The following is a 19,458-nucleotide window of genomic DNA, read 5'->3' as shown; positions in this document are numbered from 1 at the left end:
TTCCATGCCCATGGCCAGCTGAAGATTTAAAGGTGCAGCTCCCAGCTGTTTTCACTGAGATCCAGACACTAAAGAGAGTTGTCTTAGGTTCCTATAAAAACAGAAAGGAAAAAGAGAAAGCCGTGGTCTCTCTTCTTTGATTTATATTCTACTGGAACCCCCCTCTCTCTCTCTTCACAAAATTCACTGTAGTTTTTTGGTGACAGGAACAGATGTGTCTGAGAAGAGTGGGTCACACAGAATCAGATGTTGCCTTGGGGGAAACATCTCAATCAACAGCCACCTGAGTCTAAATGAAATGTGGGTGATGAAAACTATTGTCACATACTCCCTATAGAGGTTTCACTAAAAGTCAGTGATGATTCACTAAAACCATTACAGGCAACAAATGTCCACATGTTCATAGGATCACACACCACATAATGGCATTATTGTCAATGCTGGACTAGAAACATTCATTTATAGAGTAGGTCAATTTAGTGATATTATAGGAATTTTAATTTAAAGTATACTCAGCGATGGTTATAAAACAAATATATCACCTAATTATCTACACTGTTTCTCAAATTATATCTTGATATCTGAGTGCCACATGACCTCTGTGTGTGTGTGTGTGTGTGTGTGTGTTTATGCGTGTATGCACATGTGTCTGTGTACATATGGGCATGTGTGTGTGTGTGTATGTCTTTGTATAATGGACATCTGTCAGAGTATATGTGTATTTTATGCATATATGTATAGAAGTGTACATGTAAATATATGTTCATATATCTATACCATGAATATATGTGTATGTGTATAAGCTTTTTTTATTACATATTCATTATTATGTAGTAAGTTTTTTGAGTGACTGATCTGTAATAATCCTTAGCTAACTAATTACTACTCATATATATATATATATATATATATATATATATATATATATATATATATATACTTTGTAGCTAGCCAGGAAGAATTAGATAACCTATCAGGAGGTTCATCCCTAGAGAAGACTGATTATTCTTCTCTCCTAGGATTGGGGGCTTGTGAGATTCCCCCCATCCACACTGGCATGTCATCTGGTGCTATTGTTGTGCAGGTCTTGTTTAGGCAGCCACTTGGTTTCATGAGTGCAGCTTTCTTGTTATATACAGAGGATGCTATCTTGAATCAGAAATCCAGGTTCTCTGGCTCTTGTACTTCGACCTTATATTCCTTCCAATTTTCTTAAGTAGCGGCAAAGACAAAAGTTGTTATTCTGATTTATGTTTTAAATGAAAGATGTAATTTCTAGGTGGTAACAGTAGTTAAGAGGCATTTGTGTACTGAATTTGTGTTCCTAGTACATTGAAACTTTAGCTGACGAGGGTCCAATGTATAGCTGTTCTTTTGCGTGTGGTGGTGTTCAGTGCACATGGATTTTCAAAGCCCTTGGGTCCACAATATGCTGTTACCATAGGCAAAGGTAGTCTCCTCATGCCATGTGTCAGTCATGACTATGAGCAAAGCTAGGAGGAACAGGTTTCTTGTGGAGCTATTTATTGTAAACAGTGTAGATTTTTAACTTGACCCAACATCAGCTTCCAGAAAGAGTCACAAGCATGGAAAGGAGGCTTGAAGAACTGAAGTGAGTCTCTGAAGCATCCTGTAAGTACCTGAGCACGTGTTTGTGTTTCTGGGTCCTGCTTAGCATACATTTGAAGATACTGCGCTGGATAACCCTTCTTTATTTAAAGCCATAGGCCAGTGGCACCCACAATTCCATTTCCTGCCCTTTGCTTATGCTTTCTGTAACCTCTACATTCTGGTCTCAGCACAGCTTAGACATCATTTAATTTCCTTCTTGAACCTTTTTTTTTTTTTTTTAATAAAATGTGACCTTTTCATAACTAAAATTTTCTCTTTAGAAAATGACAATTTCTCTGATGGATGAGTTAGAGAAAGGACTGAAGGAGCTGAAGGAGTTTGCAACCCCATAGGAAGAACAGCAATATAAACCAACCAGATCCCCCAGAGCTCCCAGGGACTAAATCACCAACCAAAGAGTGCACATGGAAGGACCCATGGCTCCAGCCGCTTATGCAACAGAGGATGGCCTTTTAGGACATCAACAGGGAGGGGACACCCTTGGTGCTGTGAAGGCTTGATGCCACAGTCTAGGGGAATGCTAGGGCAGAGAGGCAGGAGTAGGTGAGTAGGTGGGGGAATACCCTTATACTCATAGAAGCAGAGGGGGATGGGATAAGGATTTTTCCACAGGGGTTGGGGAGAGACTGGGAAAGGGGATAACATTTGAAATGTAAATAAAGAAAGAAATAAAAGAAAAAAAAAGAGAAAATGACAATTTCCCTGGTATTAGAACTCTTTGCTGATACCACTATGCCATTCTGGCTTCACTTCCCAGACCAACTGCAGCATGATAAGCCACCCCTTACAACCAGTAGATCCTGAGAGGGGAAGTGGAGCAGGAATGGCTGGGAGCAGAAGAGACCTCAGGCAGTGGTGAGCTTAGAGAGAACAGACCCTTGGGAGGCAGCTTCAATGAGACAGTTGGTTTAATAGGGGGAACAAATGGTACTTAAAGCTTTGGAGGCTGGGTAGGGTCTTTGGGAGTAAGTGTATTTCATTGGCCAGGGCCAGGTTTCTGGGGATGCCTCCTTTGAATTCTAGAATTCTAGCTGCTGCTGAACATGACCTTATAAGGGAAGAAGTTTAACCTGGCTACCAGGCTACTTGGCCTCCTTTAGTGTGCCAGGCCCACACCATTCCATACCGTATGGGGTCTCTGTGATCTCTTCCTAGTTTAAACTGAAAAATGTCCTATCTATTCATGCCAGTAACAGGGCTCAGAGCACACAAACAAGTTGCTTGAGTTTTGTTAGAAACACATCTGTTTATGGAGGGAGGCTGGTTGAGCTAGACACACAGATGTATATGAAAGTTCTGACTTTTATTTACTTATTTTTATATATTTATTTATTTATTTATTTGGTTTTTTGAGACAGGGTTTCTCTGTGTAGTCCTGGCTGTCCTGGAACTCACTCTGTAGACCAGGCTGGCCTCGAACTCAGAAATCTGCCTTCCTCTGCCTCCCAAGTGCTGGGATTAAAGTTGTGTGCCACCATCGCCTGGTGAAGTTCCGACTTTTAAAACTCAGAAAAACTAGAATCTCTTCAGACATCCTACCCCCTACCCATTAGGTAGTAGATGTGGGGATATGGAAGTCAACCTTATGAAGGAAAAAGTGGGATGGAGAGCAAGGCTCCACAGGCTCCTGTGATTCCTTAAAGAGTCCTGATCTGCTGCACATGGAATTAGATCCCAGATGGCTACCGGAACACTAGTGAGACAGCAATACGGAACTGAGGCCAGTGCAGGGGTTGCCCCCCTCATCCTCAAAGAAGCCCTAATGGGTGACAATTACCTCCCCTCTCTTCTCTGAGTAGCATGATCAGGAAGGGCTTTTATTGGAGCACAGCAACAGTATGGTGAGATACAATTGGCTGAGATTTTAGGGACTTGGGATTGGCTCAAACACTGGATATAAGCTTATGCCCTGTGCAATGAACTCAGATCTGCACCCCGATGCTGGTCTTTAGAGTCTGATTCCTGGAATTCATAATGTGATTCTGTCATCTCTCACTCCCTATCCCTAGCCCTGTTTCCACAAGTAGATACATGATTGCCAAGAATATCCAAAGATATTCAGAATCCAGACCACAGCAGAGAAAACAAGCTTGCCAGGGTGGAAAGCAATGGGTTACTTAGTGAAGACTTAACACGGGGTCTGAACAGTGTATTTCCTTCCATTATGTCATTCTCCCTAACAAGACATATAGCTCCCCACACCCAGTGATACTACACATACAGTAGTTCATAGTCAATATTCCCATTAACCATCTCTGCTTGGAGACTACCTGGATGTCTGACCTCAGCAATCATAGTACCATGGTTAGAATACTAGCTTTGACCCAAAAATTCAGGAGTCAAGTTCTCCCAAAGCTGTTGTTTGGCAGGACTGGGAGCTGTTGTTTCTCTAGAGTTAGGACTCATGAACTGTAAAATAAGGATAATAACGTTAGCATCACTGTTCATGGGATTATGGTGAGATTTAAGTAAGAGAATGTTCCTGGGCAAAGATATGAGTAGGGGCCATTGTTGTCATGGCTTAGAAATACTGCTGTCTTCCCCACTTCCTTTCTTCAGGGGAAATTGTTGAAGGGAATTAACTTGTGACTTGCTAGGTACCACAAATAATTGTGTCAAATAGATGAAGAAGCCTGACATATACAATCTGCCATCAGTGGAGGGCATTGTGACAATCTGTGTCCTATAGGAAAGCCAGGGCTCTCATACAGCCCATCACTTGAGAGTCGTAACTCTGTGCTGACTCAGCCACAGGCAGGCAGTAATCACAGCCAAGTTTATATGCTCAGAATTGATGTGGCCATATTTCCACATTCCCAGCAGCAAAGTCAAGAACAAAATGTGACTGGAACATTGTTATAGGCCTAATCATGAGATGCTGACAGGTTGGGTTTATTGATTGGCCTTTACTTAACTTCTGTAACTCAAAGTGATCCGCACATTCAAAGTTTAAGGTGTGCTAAAAGAATATCTTTTGTTGTTTGGTTATTTTGGAATAAAGAGTTCATCCAACCTTATCCATTGAGAGTAAGTGGCTTGGGTTGATAGTAGGTGTCCTGATGAGATTTCAAAAGGATTTTAGTGAGCCCATAACTCCCAGGATAGATACATTTATTTTAATTTTGTCATTATTTCACCCTAGCAAAAGCACTGAAAAGCATGAAGAGGGGGCTTCCCCAGTTGCACTTTCAATTATCTTATTGTGTTTCTAATTGTGAAAATAAATTAGAAGACGTATATCTGACTTCTACTCTGAGCAATCAGAATCTATTGTTTTCTTATTAAATGGTACTAATTGTAGTTGTCACAGAAACCTGGAAGGTGCTTAGACTAATTGTCCAATCAATTTTCATCTTCTCTGTAAGGGGTAATTTCTTGGCTAATATTGAAATTCTTCTCCTAGGAAGTGATTATACCTACGCACACAATTTGCTTGCTCTAAGATCTTCCATGATTCTGTTACAACAATTATACTTATACTGTAGTTATGAGAATAAGTTTATTTGAAATATAAACTGATGATCTATAGAAATTAATAGTCCAATCAACTGAGGATTGTGGCAAAGTAGTAACATAAAACCTTTGTGATTTTGAGGGAAAAATGTTGCTTATTTTGAAATTTGCATGTCACTGTATTTCTGTGTATGTACTTTGCTTTCATTGTCTTTGAAGAATTATCCCTGCTTCCTGTCACTCTTCTTGCCAGATTCCATGGGGGAGCAGATAGGTATGTATGGACCTTATGAAGGTGGAAGTAAAAACTTCTGAAGTATATTGTTGTGGATAAAATATTAGGCCCTCCACTTTCTAATTGATGCTTAACTTCAGTTGCTACCAGTCATCCTGTGCATGGGGTGGAATAACTTCATTGTTTTTTTGTTTAAGGTAAACCTACACATATATACATACTGTGTTCTTCCTGTAGTGATAGTCACATTAAACACACTTTAAAAAATCTTATTAATTACCCATTCATTCCTGTTTTCTCCTTTGCTTACATGGCACCTCCTGTGATCCTGATTTGGATCAAAACCAAAGAATCTCAGTAAATTTTGTGTCCTTGTGTTAAGGGGAACAAGCTATGTTCAGAAAATGTATGACTTGGAAAAAGAATACTCTATAGATATTTCACACATTCTATAAGCAAAACTTCCAAGAACCTTCTCTAAGGAGCCCCAGAGTGGGCACAGAACACACCCAGACACCAAATTCTCAGCACAAAGGAGATTCATTTACATGCCCCTGTGGGGAAGGTTAGGGAAGTGGTGTCTCTGGATCAGGCAAAGAGAGCAAAAAGTTTTTCTGTTTGAGTGGGTTTTTAAGGGGGAAGAAAGTGTGTTAGGATGAATTGGTAAGTCCTGATTGGAACATGTTAGCCAGTATAGCCAAATAATGAATTTTGACTGTTGGACCTTGGCGTTTTGATAGCTGGAGAGTTTTTGTCAGGTATAAGAAAGTAGCCAAGTAAGGGAATAGACATTGGTGGCTAGAGCCTGTTAGAGAGCTCTTCAACTTCCTAAGAAGTTTATTTTTCCCTGCACGATACTTAGTCACCCCATTGACTGGAGTAGCATGTGAGCAAGGACTTCTGAATATGTAATTTCTCTTCGTGCATTTGGGTTTTTGAGTTTGACAAATCAGCATTCTTAGGTGGAGATAGGGCTGCTCTCACTACTCAGTATGACATGTTCCAAATCTCCAGGGTAGAGATCTCAAAGTACAGTAAGGCACATTGGTGACATATGTAAGAAGAAAGAACCATTCTTATGAACCCTTAGTTTATTTATCATCCCTAGTATATTTGTGGCTTATTTTCTGAAAATTAATTAGGTATTACAATCAAACTGAATTTACACAGTTCCACTGTTTACACATGTTTTGATTATAGAGCCCCCAAATAGTGATACAATTGTATATGTGTATCTATAACACACATATTAACCAATTCATGGATTTCCCGAAGCATTCCTTGAAGCAAAACCATTCCCCAAGCAGCAAACAAACAAATCAAAATCTCCTGCATCATCTTAGTTTCTATTTGTGTTACTGTGGTAAAACACCCTACCACAGCTGACTTAAGGGAGGAGGGATTTATTCTGGCTCACAATTCAAGGTAGTCAGTCCAAGGAGTGAGTGGAAGATGAGGCAGCCATAGCTTGAAGCAGTTGGTCACATGACATCCATAGTCAAGAAGCAGAGAGGGGTGAATGTCTGCCGCTCCTCAGCTCCTTTTCTTCATAGACATCGTCCAGGATCCCAGCCAGGGAGTGGTCCTACCCATGGGTCATCCCACCTCAATTAACACAATCAAGAGCACTCAAGACTTGGTTAGCATCTTCTGGTTTCCCTGTTTCCCTGTTTAGTAGCAAATGTGGCAAGTGTGTCTCTTTCCTCATTGCAAAATCTGAGATCCCTAGTAAGAATAACTCATACATTGTGGGTTGTGAACTTCCACCCTGAGTACTCAGCCCCACCCTGCTCCATGTGCTTGAGTAGGCAGGTGAACCTAGTCTCGTGTCTCAATGGCAATAGTTGAGAACCAAAGGTGGAAAACTAAGGCAAGAGACTTTATGAGAGTCTAGGCCTAAGGGAAGCAGATGTTCAGGAGTCTGAAGTCAGAGGACACTTCCTTCAACCCTGGAGTGTATCTGCCATAGGAGTCTTCAAACACTGAATCAGCACCAAGGACAGGGATGGGATGCCTTTGTTTCTTTTATTGTTTGTTTTCTACAGAGGACTGTACTTCAGGACCAGCAATTCAGAAATGTGTTTCATTGGCTAAGGTTACACCTAAAATAGGCTGTGCAGCATTTCAAGATACCGAGGTCACAGGTCTTTCTCTAACAGACCATAAGAGCAGAGCAAAGTCTCTCCCTGTGGGGTTTCTTGGAATGTCAGGCTGCTCAGAGGCTGTTCCAGACTTTAAAGGTATATCAATTTCTCAAGGTCGGTTTATTTGAATTCTAGTTAGGCTTAGATTGAACCAATTATCCCATATTTTAAATAAGATGTAGTAGGGATACCAGAACTAAGCAGAGCATAGAACAGCGAAGCTTGGAGCCCAGGCAGAGAAATCTAGCTTTGCCTTGCAGCCCCTGCTCTTTCAGTTTGAGCAGCAGGGTCTTCCATTCATCTATCAGGCAGAGATAAGAGTGGTACCCACAGCACTGTGGCAAAGATGCAGGGAGATGGTGTTCTCTACCTGGAGGCTCAGCAATAGATGGTGAGGAGTGAGAACAATTCTTTTGAAGTCTCAGTAATATGATTTCTTTTATTGAAAGGAGACTTTTCCCTCATATAACATATCCTAATTATGGTTTCCCCCACCCTCTACTCCTGGGCCCAATTCCTCTTCATCTCTCCAATTCAGATCCACCCCTTTTCTGTCTTTCATTAGAAAACAGGCTTCTATAGGATAATAATAAAACATAAGAAGATAAAACCAAAGCTAATATCATTTTAAAATAGCTTTAATGGAACATCACTTACATTCTATGACAGTTATTCACTTTAATATTAAATCTAATTTTAGTTAGTTAATTAAAAACTTAATACTTTAAAAGTAAATGAAAATTAAGTTGATTAAATATTAATCTTATAATTTAATTAATTTATATTTAAAGTCATATAACCAACATGACCATCTAATTTTAATATATTCCTATCAGTCCAAAATATTTTTAGATTTTCTTTTGTTTATGTATTAATTCCTGATTACATTCAGGGCATGTCCCATTTAATAACCCATGGTAATCAACATATTTATTGAGTAATTATAGCTTGTCATGGTGTAATAATTATCACACTATAAATGAATTTTAGGTATTTTACAACTTCTGATAACTTAGTTGATATATATTATAGATACAGTAAAAATAATGAATAATTTAATTTATATGACTACTTTGATACTTTTTAGTAATTAATCTTCCCAAACAATTCATTCTTTGACAGTTTTGTTCCACTTTTTCTTTTGGATACTAAGATGTGTATGTCCTGTATTATATGGTATGATATCATATCATAACATATGATATCATATCATGATATCACATCATATCATATAGTATTTGCTGATTCTATCAAGAAATATTGAAGAAGGACTAGTGAGATAACTCAGACAGTGAAGGCATTTACTCTACAAGCCTGATGACTTGAGTTAGATTCCCAGACCCAAGTAAAAGTAGAAGGAAGAACTGACTATACAGAGTTATACACTAGTCTCTACATGCATACCATGGCATGTGCACATATGAGTGTGTGGCTGCACACACATGTGCATGTGCACACACACATACCACACACCACACATACACAAAGTCTTAAGATAAAAAATAAGTATTGAAATGGTTTTTATTGTTTCTCAGAAATATGAGCCTATGTTAACTGATGGTAGTTTTTGATTTTTTTGGAGTTTGTATGTGGGTGATGTACATACATGTATGCAAAAGGTGCATATGTATGCAGATGTATGTTCAGGCCCAGAGTTGACATATAACCTTCTTTAATTGGTCTCTATTAAGGGACAGTCTCTCACTGGACCAGGAGCTCAGTGAGTTTGGCTGGTTTCATTGGCCAGCTTATTTCAGAGATTCCTTGTCTTTGTCTTCCCAGTGTTGAGATTACAGGTGGACACCATGCCTGCTTGGCTTGGCTTTTATGTGGGTTCTGAGAATAGGAACCTTAATCTTGACATTCACATGGCAAGTAATTTATCCTTTGAGCCATCACACCAGCCTCCACTCAAGGTAATTATTCAGATAAACAGTTTTACAACCTTGTGACAAAACTTCGATAGAAAAGTACTTTCTTACTTAGGTGTGAAAAGGAATAATTGAGATTATCTTGAATCCTGTTAGGAGATAATTGGACAAGAGGCTCTAAGATTGACTGTAAAGGCTGTGTAATAGCCTCACTGTTATTGAGACACTACCAGACCAGGTACTAGCTGTGAGATTTGAAACTGGGTTCATTAACCCTGGAATATAGCATCCTTAGTGCTAACTTAATAGTATTGAATTAAGGTATTATATCAAGTACAATTCTTACCAGGTGATTTTCAGGGAAGCTTCAGTGAGAGAGACTTGAACATAGCTTCAAATTGAGAATCATGTTATACAAAAGTGAACTGCTGCCATCAGAAGTGGGGATGGAGCCTGGTGCTAAGATTAGAGCCCAGGAATTAGGATCTCTTGTTGTCTGGCTGCACTGTTTCTAGTTGGTCTTTAACCTAATCCTTCCATAGTTTCTCTTCTCTATTCTCCTCCCAAGGTCAGCATTCTAAGTCCCCAAAGGGTCTTAGACATCAAGAGAAAGTTTAAGTCCATCATATAAATGGCATACATTTGAGGTTCATAAGTGATTTTGCTAGTTAGAGTTAGGAATATTTCAGAAGGCTTGATGTAAGTTGAGTTCCCAGAGTCTGCAGGGAGACAGACCTATCCTTTTACTTCTCTAACATTTAGTGATGCTTTCCCAATACAGTGACAAAAAGGGTCTGTAATAATGGAGATGAATGTTTGAGATACAACTTTTCCCATTTGCGTTGCAGAGAGTGGTATTAGTGGAGCCATGAGCCAGCTGTTTGCCTCTTTGGTGCAAATTCTCTAAGTAGGTAATATATTCTTCAAATCTGTGGCTGTTTTTCTTTTCCAGATTGATAATGCTGAGTTGATAACAGGCAATAGATAACATCAGGGCATTTTCAGATTCAGAGGTCAGAGAATACTAGAGGATTTGAGTGAGCAAGGAATGCAGTAAAGGCAGTTGACCTGTCTTTTATAGTTTGGGAATGAGCTCTTACTGCACTGAAATTAAGTCTCAGTTAGTTATGGGCAGAAAGGTAGCCCACTAACCTTCTCTGGCTTGACGATTACTCTTATTACCATGACTTCAATGATCTAATATTATTGGATCAAATGCTCTCTGATGTTCACAGATACTTAGCCTGATGGGCATAGTTATCAGCAGTAATAACAGGGGCTCAGATCTTCATCTTCATTATCTCCAGAGTAATGAAGACACAGAGAGTCAATGAGAGGAAAGGATATACAACATAATAATGTACAGAGAATGCTATATTCGTCATGATTTTTAGAATGGTGACTTGGGATATATGAAAAGCAAGAAAAACATTATTATTTTTTGTATTAAGAAACAGCCTGAGTTGGTGGGGGCAGAGGAAGTCATATGTATATAAAAGAAAATTGGCATCTGGAACAATGACTCAGCAGTTAAGAACACTTACTGCTCTTGCAGAAGATTTGGGTTCACTTGCCAGTACCCACATCATGACTCACAACCATCCACAAATGCAGTGTTAAGCATCATTAACCATCCTCTGACCTCTGCAGGCACCAGGCAGGCACTCACATGGTGTACAAACATGCATGGAGGCAAAAACTCATATGAAATAAAATAAATCTTATGGTTGACAAGAATTTACAAGAAACAAATTTGGTTTGCTTTTATCATTTTTTTTGGAAGAGTGAAAGAGATAAAACAAATATAATGTTCTCTAAGAGTTTATGGAAAAGAACATACAGTCTTGGTACATGGCCTTGGAGGTTTGGAGATTTCCATGGGGCCTCTTTGGCCAACACCTCATTTATATGTAGTCCAATTCCAGTACAGGGAGCTTCATTTAGTGACAAAAGATGTTCAATTGGGACTCTGTCTCTCTCATTATTTTGTGATTTTATTTAGATCACCTTCATATATTTTAGGAAGTTTCTACTGTATTAGGTTTTTAAATTACCCCTCAAATGTTCCTTAGTTTTAGATGTCTCTCCCTGTATTCCCTTCTATAATTTCCCATCCTCTTCCTGACCATTTGATTCTCCCATTCCAGCCTCCTCCCAATCTATACATAGGTATCTATTATTATATTTTTCTTTCATAACCAGATCTATCAGTTCCCTCTAGTCTCTTACAGTATATCAGCCCTCTGTGGATCTATTAGTTATAGCTTGGGTATCATTGAGTCCATATCTAATATGCACATATATGCCATAATCATCTTTCTGAATATGGGATCCATCATTCAGGATGATTTTTTTCTAGTTCCATCCATTTTCCTACAAATTTCATGATTTAATTTTTAAACAGCTGAGTAATATTCCATTGTATAACTGTACCATGCTTTCTTTATTCATTCTTTTATTGAGGGACATATAGGTTGCTTCTAATTTATTCTTATTAATAGTCTGTTAATGAACATGGTTGACAAGTGTCTCTGTAGTAGGATGAAACATTGTTTGGGTGTATTCCCAAAAGTGGTATAGCTGAATCTTGAGGTCAATTGATACCCATCTTCCTGAGAAAGTACCACACTAATTTTCACATTGGCTTTATGAGTTTGCACTCCCACCCACAATGGATGAAGTGTTCTGCTTACTTCACATCCTCATTAGTAGGAGCTGTCACTTGTTTTGTTGATCTTAGGCATTCTTTCAGGTGCAAGATGAAATCTCAAAGTAGTTTTGATTTTCATTTCCTTGATGGCTAAGTATGTTTTAAATACTTCTTTAAGTGTTTCTCAGCCAATTGAGTTTCATCTTTTGAGAATTCTCTGTTTAGATCTGTATGCCATTTTTAATTGGGTGTTTTTTCTTAATATCTGATTTCTTAAGTTTTTTATATATTTTGGATTTTATGCCTCTATGGAATGTGTAGTTGGAGAACGTTGCCAAAGACCACACATGCACAACTCACTGAAGATTGAAACATCCAGTTGGTGCTTACACAGGGCCTTCACTCCCGTGTTACTGCATCTTTAGTACAGAAATGTACTCTGTGCACTGTATAAAGATAAATGTAAACGCCAAGCCAGCCATAAAAACTTTATCTACAAAGGCATACTACAAGATATGTTAGAGCAATGGTGGCATAATAACTTTTGACTTAAGGCCCAGTCCCCAAGATAGAACCCATATCCAAAACTGCTTGGGTAACCAAGAACCTGAGACTAGATAGCCCAAGGATCTAGGGCAAAACCAAGTGATACCGGTCTAAAAACACAGAAAGAGTTCTGTAGTGATAAAATGACTCCTAATGATATTCTGCTATATTCATAGATTAGTGCCGTGTTCAGCTGTCATCACAGAAGCTTTCCCTGGTAGTAGATGCAAACAAATATAGAGACACAAAGCCTGAAATTATGCAGAGAATTAGAGATTGGGAGATCTTGGAGCATTCAGTCCTAATTGGGATGTTTCTATCAAATCCCTCCCCTTAGAGCTCAGGAAACTTCACAGTAGACAGGCAGAAAGAGTGTTAAGAACCAGAGGGGGTGGACAGCACCAAGAAAACAAGGCCCTCTAAATTAACATGAGCAAATGAACTCACAGAACCTGAATCTTAGCATACACAAAGCCTGCATGGGTCTGCACATGGTCCTCTGCATATATGCATACATATATATGCATATATAATTATATATACATATATATGCATATATAATTATATGCATTATATATAATATTATATATATTATATATAATGCATATATAATGACTCCCAGGTTAGCATTTTTATGGAATTCTTGAGGTGTGAAGCAAGTAGGTCTCTGACTCTTGTGCCTTCTCTTGGGTACTTTTTCTTTTGTTGATTTGTCTTGTCTAACTTTGATGTGATAGGTTTTGTTTTATCTTAAGTTAAATGTTTTAAAATGAATGAATGAATGAATGAATGGATGAAACCTAGTCAGTGAGATAAAAGTTAACTAAAGTATCCCTTATACTGAGATTCAGGTGGAAAAAAAATCAGTTTTCCCAGTGGAGTGATACTGGTTATAGCAACCACTCCAGGACAGGCCTCATGTTCAGGAGCAGTTGATCACAGTTTTTAATGTGTATGTATGTGTGTGTGGTTTGAATTGGTTAGAGTTGATGTTTTTGTTTGTTTTGTTGGTTTTCTTTTGGGATGTGCTTTTATTTTGTTTTTGTTTTGGAGTGCTTTATTGTTTTAATAGGTTTTTGTTTTTTGAGAAATAAATTAACATTGAGTGAGTAGAGAGGGCAAAAGGATCTGGAAGGCCTCTGGGGAACAGAAGAATATAATCAAATTGCATTTAACTTTACAATTCGTTTTAAATAATAAAAAAAGCCTTCAGAGGGAAAATCTGTCTAAAAGTTGAAGTACGGACTTTTAAACTTTTCACTGTATATCTGCAATAAATAGAAAGAAATGTGATTTGATAAGAGAGGTAGTAGGGAATAGCAGACTTGGAACAGTTAAGAGAGAGGCAGACAGAGATTGAAGGGAGTATGGGGTGGAAAGGAGTTGATGGGAGATCAAAGGAAGAATAGAGAATCTAAATATTCTAAGAGCAGGGACAGAGAAAGGAACAGGTAAGAAAAGGACAAAGAGGAGGAGGTACCCAGAGGGAGATGTCCTGGCGGCTAAGGGGAGAAGATGAAAGCTTGTTGGGCTGAGTTGGCCACATGTCCTGGCTTGAGTCCTCACTTTTGTCTTTGGCCATCAGAATCAATCCCTACTCTCCAGCAACTGACTGTGATTCCATTCAAAGCTGGTGTAGCTTTCTTCCTCACTTGCGTTCTCCCTGATGATTCCTAGCATCTTTGGTCTTTGTGATTGGTTCTAAGTACAACTCAGCAGCTGCATCTTTTCCCTTCCTTGGACCCCGATTTTGGGCATGGTTTCTCATCACTGAGTTTTTTTTTTTTTTTTTTTTTTTTTTTTTGATTTTGCCAGAGTACCTGTATAGGTACTCTCTTTACCGCTTTCTTTCTAAATGCAAGGTGCTGCCATTCTTTTAGAAACTTTCTTCCAGTCTCCTCTTTGGGTCTCTGACTTCCTGACTGCAACCCATGTCCATGACCTACTTTATAAACTCATGTTGGCATCCTCTTATCCGACCCATTCTGATGGTGTGCCTACATGGTGATACAAGCCGAGGAACACGTCACTGTTAACTACTTCCTAGGTTTGATGGTGTTGTATATGTATTTGGCTGTGGTGAATGTTGGCCCTTTAGAGATTAACTGGGAAACTGTAGAGTCTTCGAAAGCTGGAATTAGTGGGAAGTCCTTAGCGGTATGCCCTTGAAAGGAATTAAGGTAGTTTTCATGTGACTGTTCTCAGCTCTCTTTCTTACTTTCTTGAGAGGGACATTTTCTTTAAAATAAGGTTGAATCGGGGTTTCCTTGATTTCTCTCTTTCTGTTTAGCTATATAACTGTTCCCACTGGTAATATGATCTTGTCTTATCTACCACCTTCACGAGTGTCCAACAAATCAGGTCACCTCATCGTAAACTGAGTATTCTAATAAACCAAATGTGAACCAAATAATCCCTTTCCCTCTATACATAGCTTGCCCCGGGCATTTTGTTATGGTATTTGTAAACAGACGAATATAGATGGTTTACCAAACCATCTATATTACTTTTTTACTCTATCTTTTTTCTTAGTTAACCATAGATAACATGTGTTTAGTTTTGTCTCTCTCTGATAGAATGGCTGCTTCCTGATGATAGGCTATTGTTTTGACTTTATTTAAATATTCTTTGTACCACAGAATATTCTGATCATAAATGATTTTTTTGTTAAATTACATTTCTTAGAATATACCTCTAGAGTGCGGTGGTCAGCTTTTTGGTAGAAAGTACAAATGCGTCAGTGAGCATTTTGCACAGCCCAGCATGGCCTCCTAAGCTTTGACCCACAAGCAACACAGTAGCCACACACTTTAGAGAAGAGCCAGCCAGATCAATGCACACTAGGGGGTGGGGGGTCGAGCATTCCTTCGCCCTGGAAGCCATTTGTCTCCAGAACCGGAAGTAGTTGTTGCTTCCCCGGGAGGCAGGACTGGGCGGGTCAGGGCGCAGCGGCTGACAGCGGTGGAGGAGCCAGGTCCACTGCTGGGTGGAGGGGCAAGACGAGTGTCCTCATCCTACCGACCGGTCCGGGCCTGGGAGCCAGTTGGAGTCACAGCAGCAGCATGAATGATCGGGTCGAGCAGAAGCAGACATGTTGCTTTTCGTTGAGCAGGTGACATCTAAAGGCACTGGTTTAAATCCTAATGCCAAAGTATGGCAAGAAATCCCTTATGGAAATCCAGATGGCAATCCTGTAACTGAACCCTCTTGGCATGAAACTGCAGTCACATCTGGATCTCACCCTGAGGGCAATACAGAACTTTCAGAAGATATGTGTAAGGAATATGAAGTAATGTATTCTCCATCTTGTGAAACCACAAGAAATACTGCAGACATTGAAGAGTCAGCTGATGGAATGATCTTAGGACCTGAAGACCTGAGTTACCAACTATATGAAGTTTCTGGAAAAGGAGTTCAACAATTTCTACAGAAGATTTAAAAGAATGTCTGAAAAAAAAACAATTGGAATTCTGTTTCTCACTAGAAAATTTATCAAAGGACCTTTACTTGATATCTCAAATGGATAGTGATCAGTTTGTCCCAATATGGACAGTTGCCAACATGGAAGAAATAAAAAAATTGACTACAAATACAGATTTAGTTCTTGAAGTATTGAGATCTTCCCCCATGGTAAAAGTTGATGAGAAGGGAGAAAAGGCGAGACCAAGTCATAAGCGATATATTGTGATTCTCAGAGAGATTCCCGAGACAACGCCTGTAGAGGAAGTGAAAGCTTTGTTTAAAAATGAAAACTGCCCCAAAGTAATAAGCTATGCGTTTACACACAACAGCAACTGGTACATCACTGTCCAGTCAGACACAGATGCACAGCAGGCTTTTAAATACTTAAGAGAAGAAGTTAAAACATTTCAGGGCAAGCCAATCACGGCAAGGATAAAAGCCATCAATACACTTTTTGCTAAGAATGGTTATCGATTAATGGAGTCTAGAATGTATACTCAACCTATTCAGACTCCTACCCAATATCCCTCACCAGTCTTCATGGAACCAGTGTATAATCCTCAGCAGTACTCAGTGTATAGTCTTGTGCCTCAGTCTTGGTCTCCAAGTCCTGCACCTTACTTTGAAACACCCCTGGCTCCCTTTCCCAATGGTAGTTTTGTGAATGGCTTTAGTTCACCAGGATCTTACAAAACAAATGCTGCTGCTATGAATATGGGCCGACCATTCCCAAAAAATCGTGTGAAGCCTCATTTTAGGTCATCCAGTGGTCCAGAACACTCAACAGAGGGCTCTGTGTCATTGGGGGGGGGGGGTGGACCATTGAGCAGATCTAGTTCAAGGATCTTTCTTTCTGAATGGCATAACCCAACAGTAACAGGGCACCAGGAACAAACTTATCTTCCAAAGGAGGCTCCCATTTTACAGATGGAACAGAATGGGGACTTTGGAAGAGTCAGGGGAACTCTCTTCAGAGGCCGAAGGTGAAGGGATGAGGACAGGATCCCAAGACCCTAACCTGAAGCAACTGAAGCCAAGGCTCCAACACCACAGTTTGACTTACTTGCTACACATTTTTCTCCTTTACCTGGAAGTTCATCGAGAGTGCCAGAGAATAGAATGTCTGGGGTCGTTAAAGGTGTCTACAGAGAAAAGGACAGTGAGGACGTGAGAGTTAGTTGCCCAGTGCCTGCAGAGGTCGGAGAGACAGACTGCAGTTTTGTGCCACTCAGCATAAGTCCTAGTCCTCCGTGTACAGCTGAGCCTCCTATGTTAAGCACAGCTCAGCAAGAGAAGGATCAAATGGAGGATTCCGTTGTTCCAAAGGACATTCTCAGTCCAGTAACTGTACCAGTGTCTTCTCCAACTACTACAAAGCCATCAAGGGCAAATACTGCTTTACCTTGAAATAGTGACATGAATACACCTATAGTTGTGGCCCTACAGGAACCTCGAAAGTTAAGCTATGCTGAAGTGTGNCAGAAGCCTCCTAAAGAGCCATCTCCAGTTCTCGTACAGCCGCTGCGGGAACTCCGGTCCAATGCAGTATCTCCCACCAGAAATGAAGAGAACGGAGCTCCCGAGAAACCTGTTAAGAAGCCGCATGAGAAACCAGAAACAAGGGCTAGTAAGGATCATTCTGGCTTCCGAGGCAACACCATTCCCAGGGGAGCGGCTGGAAAAATCAGGGAACAGAGACGCCAGCTCAGCCATAGGGCTACACCTCAGGGAGTGACTCGACGAAATGAGAAAGAGCAATGCGTGCCACCCAGATCACCAAAGTAAAAACAAAGCTGTACAAAAACTACTCCGAAGCTTCTCTTCCCACTAAACTTGAGCCTCTGTTGAACTGTTTGAGGGGAGGAAGTGGCCAGGAAAGGATGGGAAGAGGGGAGGAAGTGGCCAGGAAAGGATGGGAAGTGTGTCCTAAATGTTACGGATTTGGACATTGCGAGTAGGAAGAGCCCACAATTCATCTCTAAATGATTTTCAAATGCTGGAGAATTCATATATATGTCATACATATGTATGTATATATGTGTGTGTATATATATATATATGATTTTTCTATTTTTGTTTTTTATTTTAATTTGCAGGAATTTTCTGCCTGGAATCAATTTTGACGGTTCAGATTTAACTTGGGAGAGAAAACAAAAAACATTATACACCCTTCAGTATAGGAGATGAGGGAGTGAAAGAAAATAGTTTTTGAAGAAACATTTCTGTAAAAATTAGAAATTATTTTTTTAAATCTATTTAAAGATTGGCTTGAAGAATGCTATCTCTGACTAAATGGCCTTGTGTTGCAAAGTAGATGAGTGGCTAGGGAGTCTGTTCTGGGTCTGAGTGTGTGCAAAAGTGCTTTAAGCCAAATTTGTTGTCATGTTAGTAAATGATTTCAAAACTGAATGTAACTCTTGAGTAGATTTTCTTTGTAAATTGGAATTTAGTTTTGTTTTGTTTTTGTTTTTTGACATTACTAATACTGTACTGTATGAACAAGCTATAAAGCTCTGATTGTTTGTGAAGCTGTGACTACCAATCAGTTTGATATTCAAGGAAAGAACGGAGATTATTCAAGAAAAAAAAATTGAAAATTCTGGATAGGTCAAATAGATTTCAGAGGTTTAAACTGCCCTGTGACTTTTTTTTTCCTTTTTAATTTTTTTCTTATTGTTTGTTAGTCTCTGTTCTTGGACTGTCTTCCCCCCAAAAGCAAAATGACTAACTGTTTACTGGACGGTATGTTTCTTACCACTTTGACCAGTTTAATCAAATCATATAACTATTGGAAGCTACATAATGGAATATTGAAAGATTTTTACTCAATTAGAATTTTAGGTCCCAGGATGGTACTGACCTGCCAGTCATTTATTTGTATTGGTGTAAAAAAATGAAATAGTGCTTCTGGGTGTGGGGCATAAATCTCCAACCCTGGCCTCCAGAGGCGTGGCAGGTGGGTCTCAGTTCCAGTCCATCCAGGGCTCTANCTCTCACTAGTTTCTGTCTAAAGAAAGAAAAGAAAAAGGAAAGAAAGATGAAGCCCTGTAACTGACCTTTTAAATGGTCTAAAGGAAAAAAATCGAACATTAATTTGGGGAATTTTGTTGTTTACAATGTTTATCATCTTTCTTTGGCTTGCCCCTAAAAGTACAGTTTAGCATTTGCAGACTAAAAATAGCAAGTCAAGGATTTTTTTGAGATAAAGTGAAAAAGTGGTTGAAGAAAATAAATGCATAATTTCTCAGTGAATAAAGTTGTAGCTGTCATACATTAAATAGGCAAAGTTACATGCTGATATTTAGAAAGCAGCTCAAATATGAAAAACCATGTTTCATTAACCTGTTTAACCATTTTTATAGTTTTATGAGGGGTGGAGGTTTACTTTTCTTCTTAGGGATAGTTTACAATAGCAAGAGCTGTCCCTCATATTAGTGAGTTATGTATGTACAAATTGAAACTGTA

At 39.3% G+C, this 19,458-nt stretch overlaps 1 pseudogene; it reads left to right on the top strand.

Moving 5' to 3' along the window:
- Positions 1 to 11,186: 11,186 nt before the first annotated feature.
- On the top strand, positions 11,187 to 17,778 carry LOC110291634 (annotated as a pseudogene).
- Positions 17,779 to 19,458: the final 1,680 nt, after the last annotated feature.

This window comes from Mus caroli, chromosome 3, assembly GCF_900094665.2.
Source record: "Mus caroli chromosome 3, CAROLI_EIJ_v1.1, whole genome shotgun sequence".
Lineage (NCBI taxonomy): Eukaryota > Metazoa > Chordata > Mammalia > Rodentia > Muridae > Mus > Mus caroli.
The sequence above is the reverse complement of the archived record's forward strand: the minus strand, read 5'-3'. Positions and strand labels throughout refer to the sequence as shown.